Here is a 24,572-nt window from a genome sequence, read left to right on the forward strand (position 1 = left end):
CTACATAATGTGTGCGTGATATAAAGTACTGTGACACCCAACACTACGAGTAGAGCTAGACAACAAATAAAATGCATACGAGAGAGGGGCTGTGGAGAGATGATGGGCACTGGTCGGTGGCTATGAGGGAATCCGAGGGGGACATCATGGGGGGAGGGACTATGGAGCGCTGAGGGGCACTGGTGGAGGGTGACAATGAGGGAATCTGAGGAGAAGGTCATGGGAGTGGAGCTACGGAGAGATGAGGGGCACTGGTGGAGGTTGTTTGTGAGGGAGTCCGAGGAGGAGGTCATGAGGGGGAGGTGCTTTGGTGTAATGAGGGGCACTGGTGTCAAGGCTTTCGTTTAGTAATAAGGACTTCCCTAATCTTGAACGCTTTATAATATGCTTAGCATTCAAGTAATTGTTTTGAAACCTGGCCTGCTGGAATTCGAGGGTTTGCAGTTAGGTCCAAACCTTGGTCTTACTTTCAAATAACTCTTCACATGCTCTGTGTACACACAGAAGCAATCCGTTGTATCATGCTGCCTGTTTGCAAGTACATATGATGTAATCAGGGCTTGCAGCCTACCTCCAGAAGCGACAAATTGGGCCCGCAGTGGCCCACCCGAATGCGCCCTTGGCCCACCCAAATAAAAATTCCTGGAGCCGGGCCTGTTCGACAGGGTGAAACACTAGAACGTGTCCAGCTAGACACTACACTTTATTCGACCTTAAGATCACGTTTAGTTCATGTTTTTGATTTGACCCACATCCAAAGCTGACGCTGATAAGGGAGGACACGTATAAAAGTGTAAAGTGCGATGACCGAAACAAATCTGTTTATATATATATATATATATATATATATATATATATATATATATATATATATATATATACATAAACACACACACACGCACACGCACACGCACGCACACACACACACACACTAGGAGTGAAGTGCACTGTAGAGGCTGCACTCAGTCTGTGTCCACACTGCATGTGACCAGACTTTATGATGGAACAACAGCCCTCTTTTTTCAGAAAACAGCAGAAACTTGTTAAAATAAGAACTCGCGCGCGACTTGATTTGCGTGAGGTGCTAAAGGTTGAAACTTGAGTTTAAGCCGATAAAATCATGAGCTGGCCACGCCTGCCTCCCTTTCCGGGTTTTTGCGCGGATGCTACAGCGCGGTGAGTGCAGTGTCAACTCTCATGTAATCCCTTTAGCAGCGAATGTTTGTCACTTCGGACTTCTCGGCACCTTTTGTGTGCAGACAGACTGATATGCAAATACCATCCGCTGTGATGCCACAGATGGTGAGAAAGGCGCGGCTGGCGGTCTCGAGGGGGTATGGCCGGTGACTTCGGCGATTGTTCCCTGTTTGTGTATTTGAAGCATCCTTGCCATGTGTTCGGTTTTGCATTCACTAGTTTGACGTGTTTGTGTAAACATACATTCATTTCCATGGTTTAGGGACTGATATGGCGGCAGCAGACGGCATTGCAGACACGCTGGGGGCTGTCTGAGGCACCGTGAACATAGAAACAGCAACATTTTACCGTGGGATAGAATATTTTTTCAAATGTATTAACATTTTGCTCTATAAATACAATGTACATAAAGCAAATGCAACCATTTACTGAAAAGAGTGATGTAAGCTACATCTTTAAAAAAAAAATCAACTACATTTAGAACATTTCGAATTTAGAAAATTGAGGAAATTAACTGCATTTTTTTAAAACCAATGTTATTTCCTTTAACAGCAGCTCAAGCAGTTACACCCCATCATTTGAGAACACATGTAGACATGCAGCGTCTCCATTACAAGTGACAACCATGACATTGCGACAATATCAGTAGGTGCTCCTGGTTCAAACTGTTTAACTGGCATAATAACAACAACAAAAAACATTCAAACCGACAAAACCAAGCAGTGATAGCTCATCAGTCGATAACAGCCAATTGTAGCAATAACATAGTACAACCTTTCCATTGCATACCAAGGGGCCCACCCCAAGGAGTGTGATAAGACAATCTATAACCCACAAGCCTCCTCTCGCCTGAGTGCCACCACCTCTGCACGCCCCCATTTAAGCATCGCCCTACATCAGTGAAGTAGTCCTGGCAGTGTCTGTGCTTTCCAGTCCATGGCAATGAGCCTACGAGTGATCAGTAGTGTTCAATTAATGAATCTAGCAGTTACCTTTGCACCTTTAGGGCTTTTAAACAGACCCAGCAGAGCACCCTCCGGTGAACAAACATCTGAGCGTTCTGTCACCTCTTCCAATGCTCCAGACAGCCCTCTCCATAGTGTCTCCGCCTCAGGACAGTTCCAGAACATGTGCAGCATATCCGTACCCAGCTGCGAACATCTGGGGCAAATATGCGGTGTAAGCCTGCCAGAGCAATAGGCCCTATGGCGGATGTTATGCTGAATATATTGTAACTTTGCGTTCCTCGATACAATCCTAGGATAGCACAATACTTTCTCTCACTCCTTCTGTGTTAACTCTCTGCTAGGGATGAGCGGTAAACTCCGCTCCACCAGCCGAGTTTGCACAGTTTTTCCACTCCACGCCCTGCCGAGGGAGCAGAGTTTACTCACCCCTACTCTCAGCAATACTGCTGTGGGGGACTTACTTGTGGCAACAATAGACATTTTTGGCCGGCAACGCCCCTCAGAAGCCAAAGGACCTTCTTTCCCCAACCAGCAGTGCACCAGGAGGCCCCTTTGCAGAGTGGTTGAGAAAGGGGGAAGGGCCTCAGATGAAGTTTCAGCAATCCAGCTGTTGAGGACTTACTTATGGCAACAGTAGGGGTTCTTGGCCCCCAACGACCCACAGCAGCCATGGGGACTTCATCCCCCAACCAGTAGTTCGCCAGGAGGCCCTTCTGCATAGTGGTCGAGAAAGGGGGCGGGCCTCCAACGACATCTCAGCAATCCGGCTGTGGAGGACTTACTTGTGGCTACAATATGGGGTTCTTGGCTCCCAATGACCCTCATCAGCCACAGGGAATTCATCCCCTAACCAGTAGTGTGCCGGAAGGCCTCTTTGCAGAGTGGTGGAGAAAGGGGGCAGGTCCTCCTTCAACATCTTCAAAATCCCGCTTTGGGGCACTTTTTTTGTGGTAACAATAGGGGTTCCTGCCCCCAACGACCCTCAGCAGCCAAGGGGATTTCATCAACCCAACCAGCAATGTGCCAGGAGGCCCTTTTGCAGAGTGGCTTAGAAAGGGGGCGGGCCTCCAATAACATCTCAGCAATCCTGCGTGTGGGGAACTTACTTGTGGCAACAATAGGGGTTTTGGCCCCGAACTACTCACAGCATCCGAGGGGACTTCAATAGGGTGGCTGAGCAATACTCTGTACGATCACAGAACTACGCAAAATTTGGCAGAGGGTTTGACCAACTCCACAGAACTCTGCGGAGTGAAACTCCTCAAGCTCCTCCCAGGCCTACTTTCTGTCCACGTCTGCCTCCCAGGAACTCCTAGTTGCAGCTAGTGGATCCTGTATGGTGAATGTTAGTGCTCGGACCAGCCAGGTAATACGTTTCCAGTCGCTACCCATTATGTATAGTCAAACAACAAGAACAAGAGAGGGTTGAGGCAAAAGATCTGCACCTGTTAATAATAATGGCTTTATAATATCGTGATGGTGCTAAAATAAACAGGAAGTTCATCCCTATTTACTTCCTATTGGGTAAAAAGCCAAGTATCAACAGATAAATGGAATTGGCACCCCTCAAAAAATATCATCAATGTTCATTGAAGCTCAGTAAATCCAAAGAAAGTGATAGAGAAAGCAGGTCCAAAATCCACTTGTAGTCGAGATGTATTCTTTATTAGTAATTTCAAATGATTAAAATCCACATAATCACAAACTGATTTTTTTTAGCCAACACGTCTCGTCTCCTGTCGAGACTTCTTCAGGGCTCAAATACAGTGTTTGATGGTTTGAATATTCCCATTCAAAAGAGAATACAGTTCAATGGAAACATCAATCAAAAATCAATAATAATCTGAAAACGTCATCGAGTACACAAATAACAAGAAACGGCGTGGTGGCCAGCAGCAATTCGGGACGTCTATGCTGGTAGATTCAAAATGTATAGGAGCAAAGGTATACTGTTTACAACCCCTATGTGGTCTGCTAAAGTGCTTACCCACATGGATAACAAGTTACAATGTGTAGGGTGTGTGCTTAAGAGGGTGTTGTTTTTATTTTATGCCTATATGGGAAGTTTTTCATGTAATTTGTGAAAACCACCGAGGTGCGGTTATCATGATAAGGGATACACAATGTGATGGGTAAGGGTATGTGAGGGATGTATGCATGAATTATAATGATATTAAGGACTTAATGGAATGCTGTGAACCTGTACACCAGAAGGGTAGCATTCAGAGAAAGCTCAGTAATCTATACAGTGACATACGCCAGGCTATAGTGGTGTCAAATGAGTAAAAGGATACTAAAAGGGAAGAATATGAATTGGTACATAAGCAGTAGCCAGGCACCATTTTATTTTATCATTTATTTTTTAAAAGCAGGCAACTGTCTACTGTTGAACAAATACACCCCATAAAGGAGACAGGGTGTGAAAGACCAATTGAGGTTGGCAACCTGAGAAGAAATAAGATTTTTTTTTAAATCCCAGATTCCATCTACCTCTACTAGGCTGAAGGAAGCCAACATTTTGTACGGGGTGAGGTAGAAGACACGCCGTGCCCCAAGCTGCTTAAAGGCTCTCAAGTAAGACGAGCACCAGTTAAGCAAGCCCTAGTTATGTCATAATTCTCATCCCAGCTACATGAGGTGGACATGTGAGAGTGAGAGCTGAAGCGCAAGAACACACCAACTTGCCTTGTGTTACCCTGCTGTTCTCACCCTCCGTGCGCATCCAGTAATTTTATCCCAGAGACCCTTGTGCTTTAAAGTTTACATAATGACACATTCCTGGCCTTCTAAATATTCCTCCCAGAACAACATCTATTTTCATTATTAGTAGTGAATGACATTTCAAGGTAAAAAACAGACAATATGGTGAAAGGAGGCGTACCGTGCTTCCATTGTTTCAGCTAGGACAGCAGCATGGCACTGATTAGGTAATTCTCAATTCATTCAAGCTTTACCCAGCTCTTCTCTGACCTGTGGATCTTATGATAAACACTTTTTATATAGGCCTCCACAAGTTAACCTCTCTTCCGAACTCCTTTGCCTGGTCCATTCCCACTCTACCCTTCTCCCCATTCATTAACTCTTCTCACACCTCTAGTCAGAGGCCTTTGAACTAAAGCAGTAGTAGAAAATAGGTGTAATCACACCTGACTGGGAACAGCAACCAGCCCTGGCATATTGCTGTTGGACAGGCCCCAGAAGCGGGGGATGCTAGTGAGAAGCACCGCTACTGCTTTTGTTACAGGGGGCCAAGTAACAAAACCGGCCCCCACAGGTACAAAACCAGCCCCCGGCCCCTCTAGCTGACCAGGCGAAACGCCCAGTGCCCGCTACGGCCAGTCCAGCCCTGAGTGTAATTTCCTTTCCTGAACAACTCCTATTTCAACCCCTCTGAATGCCAGCTGCAGCCAGCAGAGTGAGTTGTTGAATGGGTTAACTGGGCACTGCAGCCTTAGTCAGCTCTGGGAGATCAGAGCCTTTGCCTGACTCATTTATGCAATGACTTTTGGCAGCATCCTGCTGACACTTCTTATGATGGAGATGTCACCCACAATCTACCCTTATCAGCATTAGAAGATGCAAGTATGCAAAGTCCTTCCAGTCAGGAAAATCAACCTGCAATTTACCACATTAAAAGGAGGGAGCCATAATATCAGGAGCTAGCATTGCTGATTCCTGGGCCCCATCCAGCTGACCCTTTGCATTTTGGAAACAAGTCCTGCATTCTGCCTTAATGAACATTAGAACATGAAAGTACACTGAGCCCTGTGAGCACCCCTACCACATTAAGGCTGGGCGCCATGTCTCGGGCTAGCCTTGCTGATTCCTACGTAATTGGACCCATGTTGGTCCCATCTTGCAAAAATATGACTAGAACTCTGCCTTTATCAGCTTTAGAAAATGAAAGTATACTGATCCCTGCCACTAAGGAAAATCAAACAACACTATACCCCAGTTGCACTGTCTTGGACTAGTCTGGCTGATTCATGGGCACTTGGTCCTGTAAATGCAAGCGCGTCATGACACAAACTTCCATATGGTGAGATGGAACAGCCATTTTATTTAGTTTTTAGTTTACTGTTACTAAGATGGTGGACCCCTCTTGGAGAGGTAAATAAAAAAAATCATATCTATGTGTAAATACTTTTTGAAAATGGAGTGGCAAGGCAGACAGTGGCGGCTGCGGGTCTCATAAAAAACAATTGAAAAAACACTTTTATTGAACTAGGGTGGGAGAGGCAGGGGAGCAACTGAGATGAGGGCTGTGAAGAAGTCCACACGGGAGGAGCAAAGGGAAGTGAGCAAAGGAGCAACATTGGAGCATGAGGTGACTGGGAGGAAATAAAATAAAAATTACGTTTGGAAAAACAGAGGTGGAGTAAATAGAGGATGAAGTGGGAGGGAGAAGGGAGCAAGACGAAACACATAGGTGGGTATTGGAGTGGGGAAACAGCAGATAAGGGAGAGAAAAATAAAACCCTAATGAAATGTTGAGAGAAATAGAAACAAGCATTTGCAATGCAATAGGTCTCAAAAACTTTCAGTAATAATAATAATAATATCCACATTTGTAAAGCGCACAATCACCCGTTAGGGTCTCTAGGCGCTGGAGGCCGTCGGGAAGATTAAGCAAGCTATTACCCAGAGTCACATGTGCTGGGCTAATCTGCCGCCGGTGCCGGGGATCGAACCGTGATCCCCATATTCCGGAGTCAGTCGCCCTGGCCGCGGCGCCACACCTCTTCCCTAGTAATGAGAGAGCTATTGCAGTGCAAATCAAACACGGCACCCGCGCTTACGTTTAAACATTTTAAGCTAAAGCACGGGTGCTACATTTGCTTCAAAAGTAAAGAAATAAAAAAAAATGTGTCCCCACGCCTTTTTTTCTATTTCTTTACTTTTGAAGCAATCGCAGCTCCCGCGCTTTGGGGAATATGGGGAGCAGCACAGACCACTGACACCGAAATAGTGTGTAAAAGGCCGCTTTTGTTGAAAGAGGTGCACATCACAATTAAAAGGCCCTTGGCCTGATGCCTTACAAAACTACAACCTCACTATACAAGCTGTTACCTAAGTTACCCTACCCCCACCCCTAAGATTCCCCCACACAACATTTAAAACCTGCAAATCAGCACCCCCTAATGTGACCTTTTAGCTTTTGACCTTTGAACTTTACCCTTTCACCCTAACGTGTCCTTCTAACCTTTGCCTTTGACCTTTGAACTTTACCCTTTCACCTTTGACCTTTCAACCTTAACCTTTATGCCTATTCCTAAAGCATCTTAAAGATCCTACCTCATGAACTTGTCTACCCGTTCCCTTTCAGCCTGGATTGCCTCTGTCAATAACGAATAAACTTGGCTAAAACATGCCAACTTGACAGCCAACCGCCCCTGCATCTGCTTCAAGCGACAACCCTAACACAATCACATAAATACCCTGTACACCTGTTCCAAAATTTGTCCTGCCTACTACCAGCCACTGGGAATTCCACAAAATGGTGGCTGGTAGCACCAAAATGGCATAGTAAATAACCTTTGGGCTCTAAAATAGCCCATGCAGCCCAATAAGCCCAAAAGGGGCGGAGCAGACACCTGAGCCGCTCCCGTTCCCCAAACATCCCGGGAGGCAGACCTCGCTGTGCTCGGCTGCCCCCCAAGACCCCCTAGTGGAATATGGGGAGCAGCACAGACCACTGACACCAAAATAATGTGTAAAAGGCTGCTTTTATTGAAACAGGTGCACATCACAATTAAAAGGCCCTTGGCCTGATGCCGTACAAAACTACAACCTCACTATACAAGCTATTACCTAAGTTACGCTACCCCCACCCCTAAGGTTCCCCCACACAACATTTAAAACCTGCAATTCAGTACCCCCTACTGTGACCTTTTAGCTTTTGACCTTCGAACTTTACTCGTTCACCCCTACTGTGACCTTTTAACCTTTGCCTTTGAAGTTTGACCTGTGAACTTTACCCTTTCACCTTTGCCCTTTCAACCTTAACCTTTATGACTATTAACCTGTCATTAACCTAACTTCCTAAAGCACCTTATAGTTCCTACCTCGTGAACTTGTCTACCTGTTCCCTTTCAGCCTGGATTGCCTCTGTCAATAACGAATAAACTTGGCTAAAACATGCCAACTTCACAGCCAACCGCCACCCAGAAAAAGGGGGGCACTACTACTTTTTCTGCCCCCCAAACCTAGGTCTCGACAAGGGAAAACTGCCCCTGACAAAACCAACCCATGAGAAAAAGGAAACCCCAGAGAATCCCCCACAAATACCTCTGAATCATAAGATAAAGACAGCTGCATGAACTTCATGAAAAGACGTCCTGACACCGTAGACCATTTCCATGCCTTCCTATTGCCTCCATGCGTACAGCCCCCATGCCACACCCCACGTGGCCATAACTCAACCCACCTAGCACCACTTGACCATTGGCAAAGATCCAACCGAACACCCTCCCCCCAAATAGCCTATCTTAAGAGGGTAGCAGCTACCCCCACCAGGCCTCCCTCTCCTATACGACCCCATATGCTACGGTACAGAGCGGATTCCAAGAGACCCAGAGTTTGCCTCTTTCCCGTGTCAGTCTTCCCATATTAACAAAGAATCCTTCAGTATCGAGACCGATACACCGGAGACCTTCCTCTAAAGCTGAACCTGAAAAACAACATTAACATTTCCGAAACGAAATATCTTAGCACCCTTCCTCCCCCACCTGTACACATTGCTAACCGCATTACATGTCCTACTTCCCAGAAACCTCATGCCCGCCATGCACTGACCCCATGGCAAGCCTCCCAAGACTTTGTGTGGCTGCAGCTACCCAGCTATTCGGAGACCGGTGGAAAAGGTGCCCCTTTGCCCCCCATTGGGCGGGACAAGAACCACAGTTATAGTGGTCTCCAGAGCCACATATGCGTAACTTATTGAACAACCTCAGTACCTATGCCCCAGTCACTGTCGTCATTAAAGGGTTGGGGGTTCCACTCCTAGAAACCCCCACCCCAACCCGCTAAAACCTGTACCCCACTTGTCTGCCAATGGGGAGTACCCCTGCCTAAAAACTACTCTCGGCTGCGGACCTTTCCGCTGTCCTACGTACTAGTGACTATCCCTTTTCCAACCGATGCCAATTCCCCTGTGCCCAACTTCAATCCTCACTCTGGTCTTCTCGTCTCCCTTGCTCCCTGCTAAGCAGGACAGCACTGCAAGCCTGGGAACCTAGTACATCTTACTGGAACTCACACAACTGTGAGCCGGGAAAAACATCAGCGATGTCCTAGCCCTTCCCTTTTGCCTGACGCACTGATAACATGCCCTCAAATTTCGACCTGTGCAATCCAGCCTAGCAACCAATCCAGCCCCGTACAAGCCCTAACCGTCCAAAACACTGTCCCGCCCCTTCTGGCAGCCCATGGAATTGGGCTCTGTAGAACCATCCCCTTGCTAAGTATGCCCCCTTTGGCCACAGTATCAATTATGATGCCCATGAGTGGCAACACCGTACTGGGTCCAGCTGCTTTCCTTGTTTCCAAAAGTACTCTGAATGTGCCCCTGAGCTCCGCGCACTGTCCAGCCTCCTCTGGCAGACAGTGGAACCGGGCTTATCCTCTCTAATCCCTACCCTTACACAGGACCTACATGGTCTGACCTCAATGTCATACTCCAAGAATGACCATGCCGTGCTGCTCAGGCTGTCTTCCATGCTGTGAACTATTCTGCAGGTTCACCCATGCCTCCCATAACTGTCAAGCCTCCTCTGGCACCGATAACAGACTTGTCAGCTCCAATCACCGAGACGCCCTCGGGCATTTGTTCGCGGTCTATAAATCGCATTAATAAATAATAATAAATAAATAAATCACCCTCAACCAGCCGTGCCTCCATGGCCACAGTATCATTGTTGTTTAAACGGTACACATAGCCCCTGATATCTACCACTATACCATGTGCTCTGCTCCTGAATGCCAGTGCCGTCCTGGGCTACTTGACTTATATTGCCAGGGGTACCCTCAATCATAAACACAAACTCCTCCAGCATGTGTTATTGCCGTTCTGAGCCACTTGTCTGTTGTGTTGCTAACGGTACCCCAAGGGTCCACTCTGAGCTCCCCGAGCCTGCCCTGCAACCTCCAGCAGCCCTTGGAACCAGTGCTAAAGCCGTTCTGGGTCATGTAACTATAAAGTTGCCAATGCTACCGCAAAGGTCAACTCCAAGCTCCTCAAGCCTGTGCTATGGCCGTTCTGGGCCCCGTATCTTTTAGGTTGCCAATGCTAACGCAAAGGTCAATTCCTTCGGGCATGTGGCAGTGCCGTACTGAGTCACTTGTCTTTTATGTTGCCAATGGAACTAAAACTGTTCGCTCTTATCACCATTAGTAACCAGGCCACCATGGCCTCAGGCTCCATCTCACCGGCCTGGATTGACAGCCCTCGACCTGGGACCAGCTGTCTGCTCTGGTACCTAATGCACACCAAAGGTCAACTCTGAGCTCCTCAAGCCTGTCCTATGGCGGTTCTGGGCCAAGTATCTTTTAGGTTGCCAATGCTACCCCAAAGGTCAACTCTGAGCTCATCGAGCATGTCACAGTGCTGTACTGGGCCACTTGTCTTTTATGTATCACCATTAGTAATCAGGCCGCAATGGCCTCAGGCTCTATCTCACCGGCCTGTATTGACAGCCCCCGACCTGGGTTCAGCTGTCTGCTCCAGTGCCCAATGCACATCTAAGCTTTATCACTACCATAACCAGGCCTCCGTGGCCACAGGATAGATCTCAATGTGCTAAGATTACAGACCCAAAACGTGTCCAACTGTTTGCTCTTGTGCTCCCTTGACCTCAAATCACCCCTGACCCCAACCGTGTTGGCTGTAACATCATGTTAACTAGGCCTCACTGGGCACTGAATCCGTCGTCATGGCTCAGAAGCCACACGGAAAACAAAACCAAGACCCACCTTAACGCCCCAAAATATCCAGCCACCCGTGGAAACAGGCCACACCACAATGACACCTTTTCCCCCAGTGGCCTGTTATCTCAAAATGACCTGTTCTTCATGACATGCCACTTTGAAAATTAACCAAAACGGGGCTCTTCCTCCAAAGCGATACGTCCAAGCGAGCTGCCCCCTGCTGTATACCCTTGGCTGGAAAACCAACTCCGACTCTTCCACTCTGGAGAATCCCCCACCTACTCGTGAGCAGTTTCCCTTAACCCCCTGGTCATTGACAATGTTTTTGGTAGTATACCTCCACTTCTCCAAATAATTTAAAGGACCAAATTACTAGGTGTATTAGAAATTGCTCCCCGTCCACATGCCTGCTGAATTTACCTGGAAAAATGTCATGAACCGATTGGTGAGAACCACCCCCCTACCAACCCCCTTCAGTACCTCCTGCTAATTATCCTCTACTAAACACTTCCCCGTAGGTCGGGTCGGGACAATCCATGTGTCCGCCCCCATGCCTGGCAACCTCTTCTGCCTACCCCGTGCTTAACTGCACATCCTCAAAGTACTTCGACAGCATCAACAGGAAACAAACTCTTACCCTTGGAACCTGTGACCCAAAAATGGCACAACACCTACTCTTTGTGCCAGAGCTCCCTCCAAAGCGCTTCACCTTTATACGTATTTCTGAGACAATTGCCGCCAGGGGGAGTACTATACCCCATGGCCTGGTGCACCGCCATAGCCATACGGGGCCTACGTGGGGCAGTGATCTTGTGGTCCACAACCGGTGGAAAAATAGCTTTTTTAACTTTAAATGTCTATGTTTTGTTAGATATACTGATTGAAATTGAGAAACAAAAGGAAGGAATATTTTCCTGTCCTGAAGAAGGTGGCATTATCTATTTGGTCCCACCGAAACGCGTTGACGCATAAAGCCTTGTTAAATTTGAACTGGGACAAGAAGCACAGAGGCTAGAATTTATTGTTCCTTGCCTTGTTCACAATACCTTTAAATCAACCTTGCAAAGGCACAGTTTGATTGCCTTATCCATGATCCTTCCATGTAGTATTTGATTCTTGTCGTAATTATGAGATTTTCTATGTAGGATTTATGTATTTTGATTATGTTTTTTGTGTGACCTTCAGTACAAATGGAGGGAACCAGGTTTGGACAATATTTAGCGGGGTCCAGTGTACATGTCCAGTCAAACATGAAACACAGAGGGTACAAAGTTCCCCGGGAGCATCTAGAGAGGGAAGGAGTGTGTAAACAGGATAAGAGAGTGGAGTCGGGGAGCAGCAGGCTCCCTTTTTAGAACTGAGAGGCCTCACACACCCAGCGAGCTAGATGTCAAGCTTCATCATTGGCCTCTTGCTCCTCGTCAGACTGGAGCTGCAATGCCTGACGGGCGCCTAAAAGGCGCTCTTTGTCGGAGATCTTTAGTTCAAGCCAACGGTTGTGTGCGTGTGAGGGGGAGAATAAGGGGTGTAGTCATGTGGGGAAGGTGATATTAAAAAAGGTGAACCAATTCACAAGGGTTTTTATTCGCGTGACTGATTCCCTTGGTTAAAAGGTGGGAGGGGAGATAGAGGCTGTAAGGGGCACAGTGGAACTACCTCGACCCTCTAATCAGGTCGACATGTTTCTTGCTTAGTATCGCAATTCCTCAGGACCTCAAGTACACAGTACTACACAGTGAAAAACCAAAAGTGAAGATAAAAGATAAAAAGGATCAATACAACCTCTCTGGGTCTGTAAGGGTGCAGGCCAAGTGGTTCTGCGGTAAAGGGTTGACCCTAAAGGAGTCCCTAAAGGGCCTCGCAGTCTGTTCCTGTGGGGCAGCACAGAAAGGTATAATACCCTTTCGCAAGTGCAGCCCAAGACTTGCGAACCTACCCGCGCGCGAGGCGCTCACTTGGTAGCGCGGAACAGCTGGTGACCTTGACATGTTTTTATTATGTATTTAACTTGATGATTTGACACTGTGATTCTCAATCTAGAATTTTTTACTAAAACATATTTTAAAAAAATTACTTTTCTGTATTCCTTATGGAGGTGTTCGAAGTATGAAAGGTGACAGTGAGTGGCATAGGTGTTGAATGAAGTGATAAGAAGTATTTCAGTCCAAAGGGAATTTTTTCAACTTGTTTGTCCACAACCTTCCAGCCATACCCTACGCTAAAAACTGCTGTCCAAGTCGATTTTCACCAGGAGCAGTACCGTCCCCCTTGGCCGATGCACCGCCAAAGCCGTACCGGGCCTACGTGGGGCAGTGATCTTGTGGTCCACCACCTACTAGCCATACCATACCCTAGAAGCTGCTTTCCAGTTTGATTTCCACTAGGGGGAGTACCATCCCCCTTGGCCTCGTGCACCGCCGAAGCCATACGGGGCCTACGTGGGGCAGTGATCTTGTGGTACACCACCTTCCAGCCATACCATGCAATAGATGCTGCTTTCCAAGTCGATTTCCCCCAGGGGGAGTACCGTCCCCCTTGGCCTGGTGCACCACCGAAGCCGTACAGGGCCTACGTGGGCAGTGATCTTGTGGGCCCCGATGCTCCAGCCTGGCTGTACTCGGCCCAGCTTTCTCGGTACAGCTCCATTTCCACGGGGTAATGGAGCTATACCGTGCCCTCCTGTGTCGGGAACGCTGCAGAAGTGAACCTGCTGCAAATATATGGTCCGGTGTGCTGGTCCCTGCCTGTATCCCGCTATGTCCCTTTCCCGGCGTACCGTGGTGTGGAGAAACATACCCCCCTCCCTAAATACCTTAACGGGGGGCTTGCGAGCTTGCCCATATTATACGCCTATTTCCCAATGTCATCTCCCCACCCCTCCCAGCAGGCACACAACCAATGGCCCCCTCCCTGGCCTGTGGTCCCAGTATCTCGCCTAACATCTATACCCTCCCCTGCCTTTATTCATTTCGCCCGTGCCCTGGCTGCTTCTACCTTCTCACGGGCTTCGCACATAGCGAATCAGCGTGCCTCCGTCTCTTGAACTAGACGGCACTGCCCCCCCACTGTGCCTCGATATCCACCTGTGCCCACCTATTGGCTTACCCTTCCGTCCCCCGAACATTGATGGCTCCAGCTCCACCTGTTCCAGCATACTCCCATGGCCTACTGACACTGTTTGCTTATCCCCCCCCCCAGGCCTCTTATCTTTTTGAGGGTGGGGCCTTGTTCCCCAGCCCTTTCGCGCTGGAGTGGAGGTGGTCGCGCTCTTCCTACTCTCCGCAGGACTGCACCACGTGGGGGCTCACCCTGCCTCCTACCGTTACGTGTTGGGCTTCCACCTTACTTGCTGTGTCACGCACCTGCCAGACTCCTGCCCCACCTGCTTCCGACTCACAGTCACCGGGCCCGGGGAGGATTGGTCAGCATGTTCTAAGCGGGCTGGGAGGCAAGAGCGCCTGCCTCCCTTGCTTGCGCCGGTGTCCCCACGTCTACTGCCCCTTCCCCGCCCACGCTGTCCTACCTTATTTCTCTCTCCGCTGCCCTCCAGGAGGCCGGCTGCCACAGCAGCAGCAACCCTGCTTTCGTCCCAGTGCGCAGGGCACGCCATGCCCACTTGCGCTTCGTCAAGCACTCCAGGTCGCAGGATGTCATGTCGGCCGCTGTTCTCAATGTCTGCAGCGCGGCCGTGATCTCGTCGGCAGAGTGGCAAGTCATGTACACCTCCTCGCCGCTGGAATAAAGGAGTTGCTATCTACCTCTGAACCAACTTACCTGAAACAAAAGAAATCTCAACTCACTTTAACGAATCCCCAACCCCTCTACCCAGAAAAATCTGTCCTGCCTACTACCAGCCACCGGGAACACCACAAAATGGAGGCTGGTAGCACCAAATTGGCGAAGTAACTAACCTTTGGGTTAGTTACTTCCCGTTCCCCAAATAATCCCGGGAGGTAGACCTCGCTGCGCTCAGCTGTCTCCCAAAACACCCTTAGCTTAAAATGTTTAAAGCTAAAGCGCGGGTGCTGCCATTGTAACAAAAGTAAACCCTAAAGAAGGGAGAGTAGGGACACTGAATTCATGACATTTCTAAAATATTTTTTTCTTACTAAACTTCAATTACTGCAACTTGCACACCAACTTTTACCCTCCAATCTCCACAGCACCAAGAAGCTCAAACGTGCGCTATACAAATACCTTACCATTGAGCACTGGGCGGCATTAGGTGCAAGGCAGGAGAACTGATGGGGGAGAGGACGGGGTGCACTAAAGGGAGGGAGGAAGAGCAGCGTTGCAAGGTTAGGAAAGAGCGTGAGCGGCTGAAGGGAGCAGGCAGGTGGAAAACATGGAGACCCCTGAGCCCAAGAGAATGAGGACAGTGCATTCAATGCTGTGGAGGGGACACTGGGGGCTGCAGGATCAAAAGGGAGGAGGACACAACCGGGTTTGGTGAAGAGAGAAGATATAAAGGGGGAAGCGCCCTTACTTTTGAAGCAATTGCGGCACCAGCACTTTTGCTTAAGATGTTTAAAGCTAAAGCATGGGTGCCACCATTGTAAGAAAAGTAAAGATAGAAAAAAAAGGCAGGCGCCAGAGTTCGGTGAGCTGCAAATAATAAAAGGAAGGCGCTATTGGAGCTGGGGCATACCACGCTGGTTAAATTTTTTGAAAAAGTGTTAGGGGGGCAGTGTGTCCTGCCTGCACCGGCAGCCAGGAGAAAGTAATTTAACAAAATAATGCTTGAGGCTGTAATTAAAACATCTAGAGTAACAACACATGTAACTGGGCCAGTCCTCATGGTAGGTTACAACACAACAAGAGAAAGGGCAGTACTAATGAGGGACTACTAAGCCTATTAACCAATGAAAAGCCACCATTTAAGAACAGTAACAGGAGCTAATTAAAAAGATGGGCGGAAAGTGTGTGAAGCTTCATGTCCATATCCTGAATACAGTATGTCTCAAAGAGATAGTGCAAGTGCTGCCTAGGCAAGAACTAAGAAGTAGTTCAATTGAAAGTGCGCAGTGAAAAGACACCCTTCATCCAATAAATAGGATGCCATGCTCCAGGGGAAGGAGACATGCAAGTAGCATGAGGAAAGTCATTGCACACAAAACAAGCAAATGAGAGTGACATGAAAGCCAAGGGTAAACAATGGGCTGGCACAAAGTCCCCTGAAAGTTTTAGTATGGTCCAGAGTAGGTCTTTCGACAACAGATAGCTAAAAGCTCTGTAGGCAAGACCTAAAAATGGCAATATCCTCTCAACCTGTGTTCATGGTCAGAAACTCATCTCAGATTCAGTATGGCACCCCCAGCAAATCAGAGGCAGAGGAATAATCCCCAGTCATTACTGCTGGCCATTTATATGGTGCACGACAATAAGTGATTGCACAAAAAGTCATTATGAGGTGCTGGTGCATTTAACAACTGGTAATGGTTGCAGTATCAAGGAAATAGCATGTTAACTCATGCTCCTTCCCACTTACTCCCCACATACAGACAACAGGCCAACTGTCCCTGCTAGGTGTTTCTGCTCCTCACTGACACTGTACCTACTGAAGCGTCATCCTTCTGAGTGTGGGCACCCATGGCCGCATTTCACAGAAGTGGTATAACGTCTTACTATCATCCAATCAAAAGATAATTGTGCTGTCGGCACTAGAAGGATGAATGATCGGATAGGAAAGACATCAGTAAACACACAGGGGCAGATTTACAAGCCCCGTACGCCTCTTTTACGCCGCTGTTGCGTCACTTTTGTGATGCAGCGGCGGCGCAAAGCCAGCGCCATGCTGCGGGGTATTTACAACATGACGCATCTGGGAGATGCGTCACGTTGTAAAGCCCTGCGCCACATGTAGGCGTTACGGCCCGGGGGGGGGCGTTCGGTGCAGGAAGGCCTACAAGATTTCACTCAGTCACTTTTAAGGCCATGCTGTGTCAAAACCCTGCACCTGCTTGAAGCAGGCATGAGGATTGACGCAGCATTTTAAGGATAGGGCATCCCCGAACCTTGCTGGAACTGCGTCGCGCTTGCGACGCAACTCCAGCAAATGCGCCGCCTTTACAGAAGCAGATGCATCACGCATCTGTCCATTTTTGCCCCATGGTGCGCCACATTGTAAATCCCAAAACAACAGTTGATGGACAGAATGCAGAACAATGTCATACATTCACCCCAGTACAGAGATCTGGGCCTAAATCCATCGTTTTTTTGCACTCCACACCACCCCAGTTGGCTTGGCAGTTCGGTCTGGACTGTTCCCATGAGGCACAGGGTCAAGACTGATTTGCATATGGCCCTGTCTGAACTGGGATGGCTTGGTGAGCAAAATAACGATGGATTAAACCCATATCTGATACTGGGGGTGAATGTTTTGCCATTGTGCAACATTCCGTCCATCATCTTGTGTGTTTTGCTGTTCACATTGTAAATGCGGCGCATCCATGGTGGCGGAGCCTTGACGCACAATAACTGGCGCATCCCTGCTAATATGCAGGGAGGCGCCAGTTATTGTAAATCTGCCCCACAGAGCTTTGAGCTTGCTTGATGATCATTCTGCAGGCGATAGTAGGACTATACGTCATCGGACTGAGACCCTTTCCTCATTCTCGTCGCGTCCAAAGCTTGCACAATTAGGAATCTTACATGGATTCCCCACATGGAGAGAAAATGAAGCCATTAGACCTGGACAATAAATACAATCCAATGGACAGTTGTAAAACAGTCAGTTTAGCAAACGCAAATATGAATTCTTTTAAGAAACGTTTACAATAAAAAACATGTAATCGTATTCTGGTAATTTGTGGAACCTGCGCCTTACCTTCCTTGGTGCCATCGTATATCCCTGCAAGGCCTAGGCACCTAGCACGCGCATGCAGCCTGGACAAGAGGATGGGAGATCATGAAGGGCAGAGGGGAAAGGTCACGCGAGGAGTCAGGACATGATTTGTCAGCTGGCGAAGCCTCATCAGCACAGAATCCAAATATGGCCAGAGGCTTTATCAATAAATGCTCTAAAAACCAGGAAGATATTGGAAACCAACCGAAAAAACACAGTTGACCTCCAGTCCTGACCTTCAGAAAGAAACTAAAAATACAACTTTCCAGACAGTGCTTTTGTGAGTAATCGACCCAAGCAAACCTTGTGCAGAGCCCCAGGGCATCTCTTGGAAGTAGGCCTGGGAAGCTGCTGTGAGACCAGGGCTGCGGTTCATGGTCATACAGCCTGGGCTGGGAGGGGCTGGGAGGTGACACGTGACCTCTACTGAGCACAGGCCAGTCGGCTAAGATGGTAGATAGATCAGTGGGCTAATGCAGCCACTGCACAGAGACCACACGCCTCTATGAATCACAGGATAGTCTGCTAGTAAGGGCCGGTGAATGAATGCCCCCACTGTAGCGGCAACACAAGGCCTCCATGCAGCATAAGGCAAACTGCAAATATATGTTACTGGGTTAGTGGACTGGCAGCACAGGTAATATGGGAACTCTGTAGTGCACATGGCAGTCTGTTACCATAGAACTCAGTGGGTTAATGTACACACTGCAGAGGCAACTCAAGACCCCTCTCCATCACAAGGTGGTCTGCTAAGACAAGCCAGCGGACTAATGCACTCTGCAGAGGCAACACCTGACATCTACATGACACCTACAGGGCCTAAGGCAGTCTGCTAAGACAGGTCAGTGGGTCAATGCAGCCGCAGCAGAGCCAACGCAGTCGCCTGAGAAGTCAATGGGATGATGCACTCGCTAAAAGGAAGCACGGAGCTGTCTGCTAAGATAGGTCAGTGGGTCAATGCAGTCACTGCAGACATCACATATTTGAATCCATACAAGCTACTCTCTCATGTTTCTAAAAGTGATAAAAAATTAGCATCATTGACTTGTGCATTTAAATACCAGTTGTCAGCAAACAGCAGCTACTCATTTTGCACACTGCACAGTAGTACTGTATTGTAGATTAATATCACGCTTATGAGCCCAGAAGAGACACTGATACACTTTGCAAATGGGCACCACACTACTCATTGATGCCCAGAATTCGTCTGTAGTGTTAGTTGTAATTGTTGTTGTTAGTTGTATAACATGCAACAGTATTTGAATTGTTAAACTAACTTGTTGCACACAATTTATAGTTGGAGAAAAGCTCACGGGTAATCGCTGTTATTGATGCTTTAGTCACATATCGATTTGCATTCCTAATTGTGTCTTTCTGGTTAAAGGTAATAGCTGGAATGTGTATTATTTTATTGTTTGGTTGTCCTAGTGCACTGTGCTATTGAATGCAGTGCTGTTAGAGAATACAGTTAGAAGCATTTCAGGTCATGATAATGCAGGCTGGATCAGTGAGTCTGGTGGGAAGATGTCAGTGGGATGTATTGGAAGGTCAAGCAGCATAGGACAGGTGACAGACTGACATGGAGTCAGTTAGTTGGAGCATGACAATGCACTAACGGAGTCTTGTAAACAAAACAATGCGTTGAGCTACACCAGGGCCAAGATAACATGGTTTTGAGAGAAACTCTATGACTGCGGAGGCTGTGAAGCAGCACATCCGGCCTAAACGTGCATTAAGGAGAACGAAGTGTGTGTCCCAACAGCAGGATCCAAAGTAATTAATTCACAGATGAAACATTTGATTACAAAGGCCCTGTGGAAGGAGTAAGCTAAAGTGCTTGATGTGGGGTGGAAATCAAAAAGAAGGGGGAATGGAGGGGAGGGAGTGAGAAGATGGACCAGAGTGAGGTGAATAGGGAACTATTTAAAGCAGAAAAGAAGGAGGGAAGAGAGCAAAACAGGAAGGAAGAGGAAAGCGGTGGAAGACAGTGAAAGAGAATTTTTGTAAAGAAGTAAGGACAGAAGGCATTGTGCAATGAAATGAGGGAAGATGAAAGAAATGGAGGAAATAAGTAAAGAAAATGAGAACAGGCAAGAGAGGGAGTAGGAAAATGAGTGGGGAGAAAAAAGAAGCTGATGGAAGAATGGAGGATTCGTCGAACACAGAGAGTGAATGAAAGTAAATAGAAAGAGAGAGAGGATAACAGCGCAAAGCAGCGGAGCATGGTGTAACTGAGAGGGGAAATAATCCTGTTTCCTGGCTAAGACAGCGCTATCCTCCCTCTCGTTCAGGGCAGGAATGTAACATGACATGTTTTGCACACACTGAGCCAAACCTCTTGTATCTGAGAGAAAAGCCCCTGCCGCATCCTGCTCAGATGCCGGAGTAAGCCTGTGGGTACCACTTGATGCCTGGCCGGCAGGAGCTGCCGTGGCTGGCTCCCAGCACCCCCTCCCGGGCTGCCGTTCCCCGACTGTCGGTGTTGGCCGCGTCCATGGACCCAGCCTCGCGCCAATCAATGGCGGCCCGGCGCGCGGACAGGCGGCCAAGCCTCAGTCTAATCTGTATCGACTGCTCACTTCGTAGTCTGCCAATTTACATCACGGACTTGTCTGAAACAATGATGTGACTTTGTCAGCTTCTCTCACATTAATCCATACCAGCGGCCCAAAAGCGCCCCGCGCGCGCCAGCTCTCGGCCTATGAGAGACCCACTTACAGAGACCACTGAAACATCCTGGAGAGAGATTTGTGTTTACTCTATAGTATATTTAGATTCCGATATAATTCTGTTACAGCACCCATGCAGGTACTAAGTCCTGTCTGCCAACGACCTAGCCACTTCAGGAGAATGTACACTGATGTAATCACGGTGCGACAGTGTGTGATTGGTTCAGTAGTGCAACCAACAGTTTTATGGCACCCACCTAAGTTTTAGACTGAAAGGGATATTGCAAGGACACAGCGATCTAAAGCCACAGATTCTTAGCACATAAATACTTGTCAGTGTTATTTCAAGCACTGGAAAAAATAGACCTGATTTTGTTAATATTTTTTTGTTTTGCGTGGTAAACGTTCTAATCTTTCTCTACAACCCCTTTTGACAAGTCGAAGGAGCCACTTCACCGAAAATGAGTCTGAAAAATAATAAAAAAGACTCATGATAACATTGATGTCAGGATCTCCAAAGGACCTAAGAACTGAACACTGAAGAGATAGAAAGTGCTTTGGTGTTGTCATGGTGCCTATTAAGGATGGCATAGTGGGCCTTGTGACTGAGGAGATGAGGCCTAGCTGCTAGAGGTGGAATCTGGGGACCCAAGTCTGAAGGCTCGAATACTGGCTTCCTCGCGCAACTCAACCTCATGCGATTTTGGATAAATCACTTAATTTCCCTGTGCCATGAAATGCAATTGTGCAATTTCCACTTGATGTACACTGTCTACGATCATCTCCCAACAGCACCCTGTGCTAAGGTACAGCACTCTGTTGCTTCATATTTAGGTTCCCACTACATATATACTGATACGTACACACAAAGTAGGCACTGTGATGTGCAGTGACCTCTGACAAAGTGCCCTACCAGCGAAGGTAGTCTAGTGTTCAAGTGTCATTCTATGAATGCTGTGTTCCAATTCTAAGTTGCCCCTGCCCAGATTGGCGTTCTGGCACTCTGGTATTTTCTGGTGAACTGTGAGAGTGGTGCCTTCAAGCCTAGATGAGCTGGCACAATCCAGCCCTGAAATTCCACACGCCCCATTGTAGCCACAATCCCTACTCGTGCCTGCTTTCAACTAATGGTTCTTCTTGCAACACCCTTGACATCAGTTTTCAAGGCCCAGTCAACCAGCCCCCTCTAATACGGTGCTAGAGTGTGATTGATTGTATGTAGGTGTAGAAGGTTTCATACGTGGGCAATCAGAATTAGAGCAAAAAAGCAGGGAGTCCAGGTATCCATCGGCGCCAAGTCTGAAATAACTTCATTGGCTTCCCATCAGCAAGCGAACCCGCTTCAAGATCCTTTGTCTTGTGCATAGGATAGGAGTGTGCACGGAAGCGGGCCCAGCTATTTGCAAATAAACTCAGCCGGTACCAGCCAAGCAGGACGCTTAGATCCAGCTCTAGATCTCTCCTCACCCCCCGCAGAGTTTGCACCGCCAGGAATGGCGGGAGATCATTTTCTTTCCTGGCACCCACCCTCTGGAATAAACTTCCATGATATCTCTGTTACAGATCATAATCGATTCTGCAGGGAATTAAAAACCTGGCTGTTTGATCATTAACAGCATCCCTCTTTCCTAGTGGTCGGTTAATGTGGAGTTGTCCGCTAGCGCCAAGAGAACTTTCGGGTGATATGCACGCTCAACAAATGTTCCTGACTTAACTGACTTGACGGCACCTCCACGGAGGAGTAAAAATTGAAGTACTGCAACAGGAAGAAGGCTCAGGCAGACATCTATATGAGTTGTGGCATACTGAACAGCTAAGACTTGATATGGTCATCCATGGACACACCATGGGGATCCAAGGGCGCGTAGCTGCAGGCCCAATACCTTTGTAGCACCAGCCTCTGAGACTAGCAGATGAACAGAGGAGAAGAGAGGAGGCAGTAGGAAGTGTGGATGGACGATGGCATGCAGGCAATGGTGCTTACACTGGCTCGCGACCTAAGATATCGGGTCATATTTAATCTATTGAACCTCAAGTGCCACCCTCGATAGATGTGTATCAGCAACATGTTAACTCAACAATTACATTCTTTTCTATTACTTGATAAGTAATTTGCTTCATTAATTTATAATCATTCAGGGATTACAGATTTGCACACATCTGCCCCAAAACATTTAGAGGAGAAATTGTCTTCTTCAGGAGAAGAGGATTTACAAGTCAAAAGAGAACCTGCAACAAAATAGTAAAGTATTTCATCAATCTTTAATGTCATATTCATGCAATTCAAAGTACATCTTATTGTGTCCTTCCACAACATTGAAATCAAACCTGCATCCAGCCACAATTACAATAATCTGCATAGCTTTCAGCTGTCTTGTCCTGTCCTGGTCCTTCACTACGCCTCCATGTTCTCTTCTGCATTCGCCTGCTTCTTTCTGAGTCCTAGCGTGGTCTGAAGCGCTGTGCTTCAGTTTAGTGTTTCTCAGTGGCGCTTGAACAATTTTCAGCATGGGGGTGCTGCCTTCAAAGTACCATCACAAAAGTCCTGGGGATCGTGAGATAGCCAAATGTTTTGCAAAGTACAAGTGTTGCAAATATATTCAGCAGGAGGGTTTTCTGATACAATATCAAAGCTAAAAATATTGTGTGGACAGAATATCGTGTCATAACATCGAGGACCAAAATATTGAGAAGGTAAGTGCAAACAGGTAAGTATTGGTTTACTATTCTTAACTCCACATCTATGTACCTTGAAGATATATATATCGACAAGGTACATATATGTTGAGTTATACATAGTAAAACTTTGCTTACCCATTGAAACTTACCTTCATGATATTCTTGTCCTCAATATTCTTGACACAATATTTTGTTCACATGATATTTTTACCTTAATATTTCGTCCAAACATCCAGCAGGAGATTGGTGAGGGTGTAATATGTTGGGGTGGGTGGAACTCGCGGAATTCCGCTCTGTAGAATTCTGCAGAGGTATACTAAAACTCTGTGAGATTCCACAGAGTTCCACGAGTGGGGTAAATCAATACATCACACTACTCGTCCTGATTTTTAGTGCCGCAAGCCTGTTCTCTGCTTTATAACCAGTGCACATGGCACTACGCAGTGCACCAGTGGGTGCTGTTTCTTTGCTGTGGCTTGAGTAGATTTTGTACTCGAGGGCATATTTCGAAACGCCCCTGACTGCCATATGCCGTCCTAGTGCCCAAAACTCATGCTAGGGGATACCAATTCACACTCGCTAAGTTACCGTTGGCGAGCTGCACATGAGAAAAAACTCCACCACATGGTGGTTGGCACGAACTCCGTGTTACAAGGGCAACACGAACTGGGCAAACCTCTGTAAACTCCACCGGCTGAGCAGAATTTGTCACTCACACCTAGTAGTATGTAGTTGGTGGTGCTTTTGGGGAACACTGTTGGAAATACATTTCAAAAGCATAGTACGGCAGTGCACTATCATTTACTGACAGCACATTCTCTATTGAAATGGCCACTACATTTGCTCAAGCATACAGTTTTACTGATAAAAAGTATGCAAACAATAATGTTTGGAAATCGGGTTTCAGGAATTAAGTATGCCTTGATTTGTTTTGACCCTATTAAAACCTTTAGTTCCATCACACTTCAGAACTACAAAAAAATGGTGCTTCGTGTGTGTTTTCCAAATTGCTGATATATTGGGAAACATGTGTACATTTAAGTTGCATGTATTTAAATGTTATTGTGTGTTAGAAAAAAAGCGACAATCTACAACTGATGCTTTAACACTACATGTACTCTGCAAAATTGGCACATTATTCACTTTACAACACATCTCACTTTGCAGTCAGATACAGTAAACACCAATCTCCACATTAAAGGAATAAACAGCCATTTGCCAGAAGATATTGCTACACATTTGACCTCTGTCTTTAAAACACAGTAAGTGTTACCATGTAAAAGCGAAATC

This window comes from Lissotriton helveticus, chromosome 3_1 (genome assembly GCF_964261635.1).
Source record: "Lissotriton helveticus chromosome 3_1, aLisHel1.1, whole genome shotgun sequence".
Lineage (NCBI taxonomy): Eukaryota > Metazoa > Chordata > Amphibia > Caudata > Salamandridae > Lissotriton > Lissotriton helveticus.